The sequence below is a fragment of the Lagenorhynchus albirostris genome, chromosome 12 (genome assembly GCF_949774975.1).
Source record: "Lagenorhynchus albirostris chromosome 12, mLagAlb1.1, whole genome shotgun sequence".
In the NCBI taxonomy this organism is placed as follows: Eukaryota; Metazoa; Chordata; class Mammalia; order Artiodactyla; family Delphinidae; genus Lagenorhynchus; species Lagenorhynchus albirostris.
The window spans coordinates 72,451,969-72,462,825 of record NC_083106.1 but is presented as its reverse complement, the minus strand read 5'-3'; the positions used below and the strand labels follow the sequence as shown (position 1 = coordinate 72,462,825).

The window sequence follows — 10,857 nt, the reverse complement described above, 5'->3', positions numbered from 1 at the left end:
CCGTTAATAAACCGGGCCTCAGAGTGAACTAAAGCGTCCACTTCCCCGTGCCAATCAGGCGCCACGCGTAAGGGGCAGGGGAAGCTCCCCAGGTTTCGATTCTCGAAATCTCGGGCGGCGCGGGGAACTCCGGGCGAGCCCACGGAGCGCGGGGGCGGGGCCGAGCGTGAGTCCGTCTCCCGCGCACGGGCGGCTCGGGGCGGCCGGGGGCGCGGCGCGCGTCCCCGACCGGACGCCCCGGCGCATTGGGCAGCCCGGCGGGCGCGCGGCCGGGGGCCGAGAGCTAGGCGGGCCCGGAGCGCGGCGCGGGGAATGCGCGGCCGCCAGGTCGCGCGAAGGGCCGCTGTGCAGGGCCGGGCGCTCGGCGGTGCGGTGTCTCGCCGACAAGTGAGGAGGCGAAGTGTGGTCGTCGTCGGGCGCTAAGGTTTGCCTTTTTCAAGTGAATGCGAATGTCATTGTGACACGAGCTAGTTTTCCACGACCCGGGATAGTACGAGTTCAAAGGCCCCAAGCGTTCCTCCCCCAGCCCCTCAACTTCAGTCGCCTCGGCGGCGCGAAAGGAGTGTAGCATTATGTTCGCGCGCAGTCGCGCTCGCACCCACGTCTTTGCCAGAAAGCGCGCCCTTTCTTCGGGCCGTCAGTTCCGGCCGCTAGCTGCCTTTCCCAAACTGAGAGTCATTTTCCTTCGCGTAGAGGCTGGGGGCGGGGGGGAGGGGGTGTTGGGGGGGTAGGGAGGGAAAGGGGAGAGAGGGACGCGCCTGGGAAGCTGAATACTCCCGCCCGTGGCCCCGCGCGACCCCAGCTGCCCGGTCTGTGAGGGAGAACGGCCCGCCCCCTCCAAACTGGGGGAGCCCCGGCCTCGTCACCAAAGCAGCGCGCTAGGCGCGCCGGGGAGGGGGCCGGTCACCCGCGGAGCACCCAGCTGCGTGGCAACGCCGCCCCCTGCCGGTGCCCTGCGGAGCTGCGTTCCCAAAGCGGAGGAACCGGCTGGACCTCAGACGGAGGCCCTGATCCCTCAGCGCCGGCCTCCACGGTGGGGTGGTCGGGGAAGGGACCCTAGGACGACCAACCACACAATTCTCACAGGCCCGTCGCTTCCCCAGAAGCACATTCATGTGTCCAGCCACCCATGCATAAATGCATCCATTCTGCTCCTGCATTCAGAAGAAGCACATATAGGCATGTGGCTTGACCACCTGTTACGTGCCAGGCACCAAGTTGAGTGCTGAGGATTTCAGAATTACTGCGTTTCGAGCAGTCTAGTGGGCATGACAGGCAAGTAGAGAATTATGGTTCAACTGTACATGTGTTATGGGGGAGGAACGATGTGACACAGAGCAGCGGTGGGCTCAGGGGAACTAGGGGAGAAGAGTGGAGGACAGAAGTCCTTTGGATCGGATCATGAAAAGTGGCTTTTTCTTGGTAGTTGAGGAAGAAGGAGAAAAGCGCTGTCAGCAAAGGGAAGAGTGTAAAGGAATTAGAGTTTGAGCAAGGCTGTATAGACCACCACGGTAAGAAAGGAGATTGGGGCATTTCCAGGAACTTACTGAGCACCTCTGGGCTGTACTCTGCTTAGGTCTTTACACCTAGCACCTCATTTAATCTTCAGTTGAGAAGATATTCTTCTCAGTTGAGAAGGGATTTGGAAACAGAGGAACTGGGAGGTAAAGAGATTTGCCCCTTTCATGGCTAATAAGTGGTGAGGTCAGGCCTTGAACCCAACCCATTTCTCTGGGAGTGCTGTTTAGCCATTGTTTTCAGGAATGGGATACCTGTAGCTTACCAGTACCTCCCATTGGAAGGTAGTACAGCAGCAAGTACAGCAGCAAAAACGATTTGAAAGAAAAAGAAAAGGCCTGTTAAAAGTGCATCTCTCAAAGGCTAATATGAATTCTGCCCCTGAAAACAAGGGCAAAGGAGTAGATCATGTATTAGGTACACTGCACTAAAAAGAAATCAAGGGGTTAGCCCCACTGCCATTATTTTGTACTTAAACCCTTTTTCAAAAAAAAAGTGGAAAAAAAAAATCAGAAGAGTCTCAGAGCCTCTGAGCACCGGGGCTTCACTTATGCCCAGGATTTTGTTCTGTAGGGCTAAAGGAATCTGCATTTCAGCACGTCGCCCGTGTGATGCTAACACGGGCCCAGCCACACTCTACACCGAGCTAACAAGGGCCACTGCAGCCTGGTTCTCTAGGTGGGCACCCTCTCCCCAGCAGAGGCTGCTCTTTTCTGCCCAGCTGCTCTCATGGCCTCCCCCAAGAGTGGAGGGCATGGCTGAGAGGCAGAACTGGAGCCTGAGGCCAGATACAGAGAGACTGCGATGCATCAGACCCTGTGCAAGGGGAAAAGATGAGAGTCCCAGCAGCAGTGGGGCAAGACCCCTTCTCTCAAGCTGCCAGGGCTTTGTGGCTGACACTTCCCTGACCCCTTAACAAAGCATTCCCCATCCCCATTCGGGTTCTCCCTTCATAGCAACCTTCCAAATCTCCGTAATCCAGACCCATCGCCTCCTGCCCTGGGACATCTGGGATCTCTTACTGTTGGCAGCACTGGATGGTGCTTTGACTGGATTCATATGGGCCTGATTCATAGTGGCCACTGGATACATATTGTTGCATGAAAGCATCTGTTGTTCTTTGTCTCTCTTCTCCCCATCTTCCAACTGAGATATTTACATTCTGGAGAGAAAAAAAATGTTCATCCTTACATGAAATTGCAAATTTTGCAATTGCAAGCATTTTTTTCCCTAGAAACCAAAGTAATTATCAAATGAGAAAGTCTGTACTCTCCAAACACATTCACAAGCAAGGTCATCGCTCAACACAGTTATCCTTGGATTAAATTTAGCTGCAGAGTTGTCATATATGTGTGTGTGTGTCTATTAGACTTTAGCTTCTGAACCTTTTTGGTAAATAATTTATTTTTCCTCATCTAAAAGGGGAAAAAAAGATCTATGGCAATATAATGCTGTAAGTCTGTATCTGTAATCCTTAAAAGAAAGCTTTACATACATTTCTGAGGAAAACAAAAACAAAAAAAACCCACGATTAGTTGATCTTGCTTTGAAAGTTACAGTGACAATCAATCTGGACTTAGCACAATAAGGAGAAATTCAGTTTTGGCCTGAATAATACCATTATTGAGTTCGTTACAATGTGCCAGACAGTATGCTCAGTATTTTATATACACCATTTCTTTTAAACTTTCTCCAAATATCAGAGGTTTGCATATCACATCCCCATTTTCCAGATAGGGAAGATGAGGCAGAGGAAGGTTAAGGAACTTACAGAAGTGGCAGAGCCTTGGTTCAGAGCCATGTGTGTGTCTGCTCTCCATCTCTTTCCCTGCCTTCTGCCTGTCTTCTCATTTTCCTTTTAGACTTAAAACTGACCTGGAAATGCACTCTGCTCCTTCCTTCTTTCCAAGTTCTGTACGTTCAGATTGGACACATCACTGAAGCCCAAGGTGTTTTATCCCGAAACAGCTCTTGGGGCCAGAATGCACCTGCCTGGGCCGATGGGAGTTTCTTCCTCAGTCAGGAAGGCCTGCCACCCTGGCAGGGGGACCTAGCAAGCCAGCAGCCTTCCAGAGAGCCTACGAGAAACACACACACACACACACACACACACACACACACACACACACACACACACACACACACACACACACACACACACACACACACACACACACACACACACACACACACACACACACTGTAACGGGGTGGGAGGTTCAGAGTCTGCACCAAGTTCACTTAGCAGTTGTGCTGCCCTTCCCATTTTGCTTTGTCTGCTTCCTTCCTTTTCAGGAATGGTTTCAGAAAATAAGCAGCAAACAAGTATGCAGTGATTCCCTCAAGCTCTACGCAGAAGGAGAGAGAGAAGAGCCCAGAACACTGCTGTTAGGAACACTTCTTTTCTCTCCCCGGATTCTTGTCTCGCTCTTGATCTTTTCACACCAGCCCTGTCCACTCTTTCCATTGATTATCCACCTTCCCCTGCTTCTGCTCTTTGATCCTTTCCACCAAAAGTGACAGGACCCTGCAGAAACTCCTTGCCCCTCTCCCTCCCCAGGGTCAGAGCAGTGGCAATGTGGGGAATTTGGGCTACTCCCCACCTCCTTGCCATTCACCGCCTTCCTAGGGCGAAGCCCAGTGGTTCCTGAGGCAACTGAGGGACAGACAGGTGTCCTTCTCCGGGCATGCCCGTGCAGAAGTCCACATTGCAGGGCAAACCAGAGAGCTCTCTGCCGTCCTGTTAGGGTTAGTAGAACAGCAGTCAGTTAAAGGGCCTCGTGTAAAAATTAAAACTCACTTGGGAAACTACATTACCTCTTTTCCCAGGGAATGCTGCTTACAAAATGACTCTCCCCATGTTTTTTTCAGGGAAATAAATGTTTATTCAGGGCCTATCAAAGTCCAGAAACATGCTAAGTCATACAGCTTCTAGTCTTGGGAATAGCAGTCCATCATTTTATTACTTGTATGGTTATTAGCAATCAACAGTTTAGTTCTATATTTTAAACTATTCAAACCTTTTCATTCTGTACTATCTCATTTTATCTTCAAAATTATTCTGACCAATGTGCAGTCCTAATTTTAGAGATGAAGAAAGTCTAGGTAGTTTTTCGTAAGTTTACATAGCTAGTTCTGGAAAAGTTAAAGCGAGACTCAGTTGCTCTCAGTCACGGGCCAGCACCCCTTTCTTGGGATCACACTGTTTCATCTTCTATCTGAGTGTATTTAAATAATCGATAACAAATCGTTCAGTTTGAAGAGATCCTCTAGCCACACAGAGGGTCATTTGTATGGACTGCATTCTCACCTGTGAACATCTTATAAAAGCATCTGTACTCTACAGTTGAGCATCTTCTAAGTGTCATTTCCTAAGTTTATTTTTAAGAGTATTTATTTGAAGTATATGACCACATAAAAATAGTTCTTTGCACAGTCAGAGATCAGTGAGCTTAGGAAATTCAATATGCAAGCAACACAGTCCTGTGTCATCACTCTTAAAATCAAACTCAATACAGATCATCCTTTAATAAAGGTTTTCATCAGAAAGACGAGCCAGTATTTTCTTGTGCTACTATCAGTGCCGATTATGCCGGAAGTTCTTCCTGTTTTGACATCTTGGTGAAACGCTTGCCGTTTAAATCAATGTTGCAAGTCCCTTGGACCAGACTGTTTTCTTTCCTCCAAACAAAAGAGACATTCAAAAGTCACATTCATTTGGCAAAATGTAAACTAGAAATATACATGTATTTTCAAAACCTACCAAATATGAATAAGTAAACTGTTTTTCCCCAAAGTCATATTTATATTATGAGTTTTTCCTTCTGCAATTTGTATTAGAAGAATATTTAACTTCTCTGAAGAAAATGGCGATGTTTAGTTGTGGTGCTTGTAAAGCTTTGAGAAGGGCAAAAAGGGGGAATATAATGAATTATTCCTTTATTCTAAAAGGAATTTGGCCAAACTATGTATGTACCTTATGAGAAGGGGGAAAAAAAAGACCATCTTCTATGGGTATATCCAGCTCATTCATATACATTTTTAGCCAATTCTTACCTTGTACAACATACCTTGTATGTTGATATATTTATTGGCCACGGATAGTTGATTTATATGAACTTTCAACATTTCAGAGATAATTAAACATGGTATATATCCATTTTACTAGCACCATTTTGATATGCCAAATCCAGAAATTGCATAACTGCCATATGAATTTATAGCAGCTACAAAAAATATACTTGCTCACATGCTTAGACCATACACTGATTCAATAATGCATATACTTCCTTGTTTGAAAGGATTATTTTTTAACATTTCTACCATCACTTTCTTTGTTAAAGTCTTTTCCTCTTCTTTCCCTTAACCTCAAAATTAGCTGCTGCAAAGAAAGAAATCACAAATTAAATAGTACAATTAATGTTATCCTGATGTTTGGGAGAAATTTCTCCAGAATATTGTAAGCAACCAAAAAGCACATTGTCTTAGAAAGTCTGAGAAGCTGAACACAACAAATAATCTTTAAAAGAAAGTCTTTTTTCCCAAAGCTACTAGGATGATGAACACATTTAAAAGACAGGTTTTTTTTTTTTTAAACTGTTCAAGTTGGACTCTGGGAAGATAAATTTGACCACCTTGAAAATTCTGGGCTCCTTAAGTAAAATATGAATGGGAAAACCAACTGCAGACTCTCTAAGCACTAAGACACCTGAGTTTATTCTAGCAATATGGGATAAAAGAGATTCAAGTTTAACGTTCTAATAAAAGAAAGGCTTCAGGATGCTAGTGGATTAGGCATTACTTGAGAAGGTGTAGGGGGAAAGCAAGAGCTATCAAAGTTGTTAATATTTGAACCATGGAAGCTTCTGACTGGAGATCGATTTCTAAGAAGCCACAACTCTAGCCGGGGTCCTAGAGGTTAAAAGGGAGTTTGCACTAACACATAATTGAGTAGCCGCAGTTTAGATAACTCTAACGGGCCAGAACTGCCCTCCAGGTTTTAAAATTTGTAATTACTCAATGAGGTCATTGTTTAGCATAAAAGAAGTGACATTCTTGATTTTTTCTTATCAGAAAGCCATTTTACAATATTAAAAAAGAAAACAAATGGCACATGAGATTCTTTGCTCCACAACCTCTCCCTGGTTTCCATTAAAATTCTGAAGATATTTGGTTTTCCCTCCACTGGCATTAATCTGGTAGCCATACTGTCCCCATCTACTCAACGTGAGTTCTCTGTGAGCAGTAATTCAACGTACTTGCACTGACCAAGAATATATGACTTTACTGTGTGTTAAAAAGAAATGCTTCTTGTGAGCACTTGTGACTTGTCTAGTTTATTCTAATCTTCTACTCCTGACATGTCTTGGAACATTATCTCTGTCTTTCTTTGGGTTACAGGGCTTGTTGAGAAAGTCACCAGTCACAGGTGTGTACATGTGACACCGGCACCTTGAACTCTCTGGAGCGCTGGAAACTCCTGCAGGTTAGTCCGTTTCTTTCTCAGAGTAACACATCTATATTTTTAATTCATTATTTAAAAAATAAAGTCAATAATCATAAAAATAAAACATTAAGAATAGTCATATTTAACTTTAAATTTTACTATAACATTATAATTATGTAGTACATTGCAATGTTTTCTATTTTATATGTTATAATTCTCGACCAAGTGCAGAGATGACTTTTAAATATTTCTGACATGAAAGTAATTACCCTTTGCTTATTGGATAGATCATTATTTTGAGTCACACTTTCTTCATAAATCAAAGAAATTGAGTTATCATGACTAATTCTTAATCTGCTTTATGTCTAAAGCTAGCAAACATTTGGATTAAAACATTGAAAAACAAGGTAATTATTTAGTTGTTTTATCTACATGATATTAAACAGCCAGATGTCTGGTTAAACTTCTTATGCTTAATAGAGCAAAATGGAAATTTCAGTTGTCTTCTAAATTTAATTAAAGACCAATTTGATCAAAACATTTACTCTGGAACTTACATTATTGATTTTGAATGCCCGTATTGATCAAATTAACCAGACGCTTTGCAAACTGTACTTCAAGCTGCACTAAAACCTGGGTAGCCTGAGCCTTTAACTTCCCTTAAATCCCAATGCAGTGCACAACCCCTGAATAGGTGAGTTGCAGTTGTGTGTGTGTGTGTGTGTGTGTGTGTGTGTGTGTGTGTGTGTGTGTCTTGCGGGAGGGGGTTTGGTCACAGCCGTAGTGGGAAGTGAGCCTATGGGTGTACACATCTGCTTATATCTCCCCTAATTTTTTCTCTAGGTATTTGTTCTTTCCCATATCCTTTCTCATTCCCTATTCATTAATACAGATAAATGACTGTTGAATCAATCTAGTGCTATCAGCTGCTGTTAACCTTTTGTAAATCCTTAAGGTCTGATCACTATGGTTACCTAAAAATCACCTGGCAAATAATCTAGATTAAATAGCCTAAATATGTCCTGTGTGTCTCTAGTAAAAATTCTCTATTTAGGAAGATAATGTTTTCAGTTGGAATATGGTCAACTTTAAAGTTTTAATAAATATCCTCAATGCCATCATGAAACAGTTTCCAAACTTATGATCATTTGATGACTCATTTTTCTGAAGCCCCAATTACATATGATTAATGGATTTTATTGCAGATTTAACTTTTCTCTCTTGTTTATTCTTCAGTGTTTCTGGGAATACTTCAAAAGTTTCCACCACATTCTGTTTTTTAATCAAGTGATTTATGAAGAATACTCAGTTTTAGATTTCAAATTGTGCTTTCATACATGAGCTATAAAACTTAAAATATAACATTTACTTGTATAAGGATGTTATGTTACTACTTATTCAAATTTTATAGTAATAAGCGTATTGATAAAAACTTTTCTTATTTTCTTAGAACATTTAAGTATAGTGACTGTATAGCTCAAATTTTAAAAAGTATGTGGTCTGAAAATACTAATAGGCTTACGAGAACAAAGGGACAGTATATATTTTTTTAACATCTCTATTGGAGTATAATTGCTTTACAGTGGTGTGTTAGTTTCTGCTTTATAGCAAAGCGTATCAGCTATACATATACAAGTATCCCCATATCTCCTCCCTCTTGCGTCTCCCTCCCACCCTCCCTACCCCACCCCTCCAGGCGGTCACAAAGCACTGAGCTGATCTCCCTGTTCTATGCGGCTGCTTCCCACTAGCTAGCTATTTTACATTTGTTAGTATATATAAGTCCATTGCCACTCTCTCACTTCATCCCAGTTTATCCTTCCCCCTCCCCATGTCCTCAAGTCATTCTCTACGTCTGCGTCTTCATTCCTGGGACAGTATATTTTAAGTCTGTTTAGTTCTTCAAAAATCTAAGATCTCATGGTCATCCATCCACCATACAGGATTCTGATTATGCCTTCAGTTCATTCCTCTCTGACAGCAGCATTTCATATCATCTGTTGGCCATTGTGAAGTTATAGCAGAAATGAAATGTAGGGGTTTCAGTTCAACATTCACAAACCCATAGACGTATCACCATACTCTCCCACTTAAAGATTTTGTACACCTAACTGAAGCACTGATCACAAATATCAGTTGTAAAATTGAAATGTAAATTATTCTCTCAAAGCCTGTGGACAAATGTGGTGTCTCCCTGAAGAGCACTATAGTCTTCTCAAACGCAGGGGCCCCAGTTTTAGTCTCTTGCTGTGACTTTATCTATAAGGCTCCCTTCATCTTTGGCCTCAGTCCAATTTGCTTTCATTTGGGGCCAATGCCACTTTGTTTGTTTAAATCCAATTTTGGCTAATAAATGCTTACAATGTATTTTACTATGTTTAATAGCACTAGGAAATTGAACTTTGATTACAATTAAGTAGAACATAGCAAATATGATATCATTATAGCATAAGTTGTTTCAGCATCTGTGTTAGATTACATTATCCAAACACATGAAACAGTCAAATTTCTGACTTGACCATCCCCTGCAGGCAGTGACCAGCTGCTTCTTGCCAGTTGAAGTCTGTTTTTTGTTATTGCTTTGCCTGTCAGTGGCTCATCCTCATAATTCCAGAAATGCTGTTGAATTCCCAGTTGTTTCCTATATTTTTTATCTGTTACATTATTCCAGAATTATAATTGAAGGAGAAAGAAAGAAAGGATGGAAGGAAGAAAGAAAGAAAAAAGAAAGAAGAAGGAAGGAAGGGGAAAGAAAGAAAGAAAGAAAAAGAAAGAAGGGAAGCAGGGAAGGAAGGAAGGGAAAGAGAAAGAAAGGAAAAGAATGGCTGCTCTTACAGAACTTCACAAACCATTTTCAATCAGGATTTAGGTAAGAGGTCAAACTCTAGTCCAAAAATAGCCAGTTCATTTTGTTTTTAATAAATTTTAATTCAAAGCATTTTGGCCCTAGGGAGAAACTAGGTTTGTTCCAAAGGTCCAGAGATGCTAGAGATCAGCTGTCTGTGTTCCTTTAACCTCATGGCAAGGCTGCCTTAGTTAATGCCACATTTTCCTTATTATTCATTACTTGGGAAAAGTCAATGGCTGACATAGAAATAGCTGAGTGCATTATTCTAAAATGAAGTGATTAAATCATGAGGTTGAGAGTCGGATGCAGGAACCCTGGGGATGGATATTTTTTCCTAGTTCTTAAGACAGATTTTTTTCTATGAGAACTCACAACAACAATTAATCCCTTCAAAATGACGGGGCCATAGTAAACTCTATTCAAGGTTGAGCCTCAGGGGGTGTGGGGAGGAGCATAATAGTTAACACAAATCTCTGTTGAGGAATTATAGGGGCCCAGAAAGATATGGACTGAAACACCCACATGTACCTTTATGTCATAGATTTGGAGAAACGATCCCCCGGTGCTGAGCTGAGAAGGAATAAACATAAGATTATTATGGTGGGCCAAGCTGGAAGGGTAGACTGGGCAATAGGAAGTGAGAAAGTGCATGGTGGTGTATCTCAGAGCATGCCTGGTGCTTTGCAGGCTAGCTCTACCGCAGGAGCTGGAGTGGGGCCCTAATGCTTAGGAGCAAAAGCCCCCAGTGGCAGAGGGGGGTACCCGGGGCCAGGTAGTGCTCTCCTGGGCATCAGGCCCCAGGAGGTTCAGATGATGCTCCCAATATCTGACTTCAGGGAATTCTCTCTAAGGACGTCTACCTTGAGGCCCAGCCAAATTTATCTTTTTCCAAGTCCCACCTGGACTCCAAAGCAGGTATATCCAGATCTCCATCCTCCAGCTGGCTGCTGGTGAGGGGTGACACTGTGTACAAAATCTGCTTGTAGATCTGGAACTGCTGGGATAGAAAGAGGGACCTTTAATCCCTAGGACAAAGAGGTTTACG

At 43.1% G+C, this 10,857-nt stretch overlaps 1 long non-coding RNA gene across 1 annotated transcript in view; it reads left to right on the top strand.

The window, feature by feature from the left end:
* Positions 1 to 272: 272 nt before the first annotated feature.
* The window catches only part of LOC132530347 (uncharacterized), a 109,345-nt gene continuing 98,760 nt past the window's right edge, over positions 273 to 10,857 (top strand). The window contains exons 1-2 of the long non-coding RNA XR_009543772.1: positions 273 to 424; positions 6,919 to 7,003. This is a non-coding gene — a long non-coding RNA (uncharacterized LOC132530347). The remainder of the gene's footprint in view (positions 425 to 6,918; positions 7,004 to 10,857) is intronic.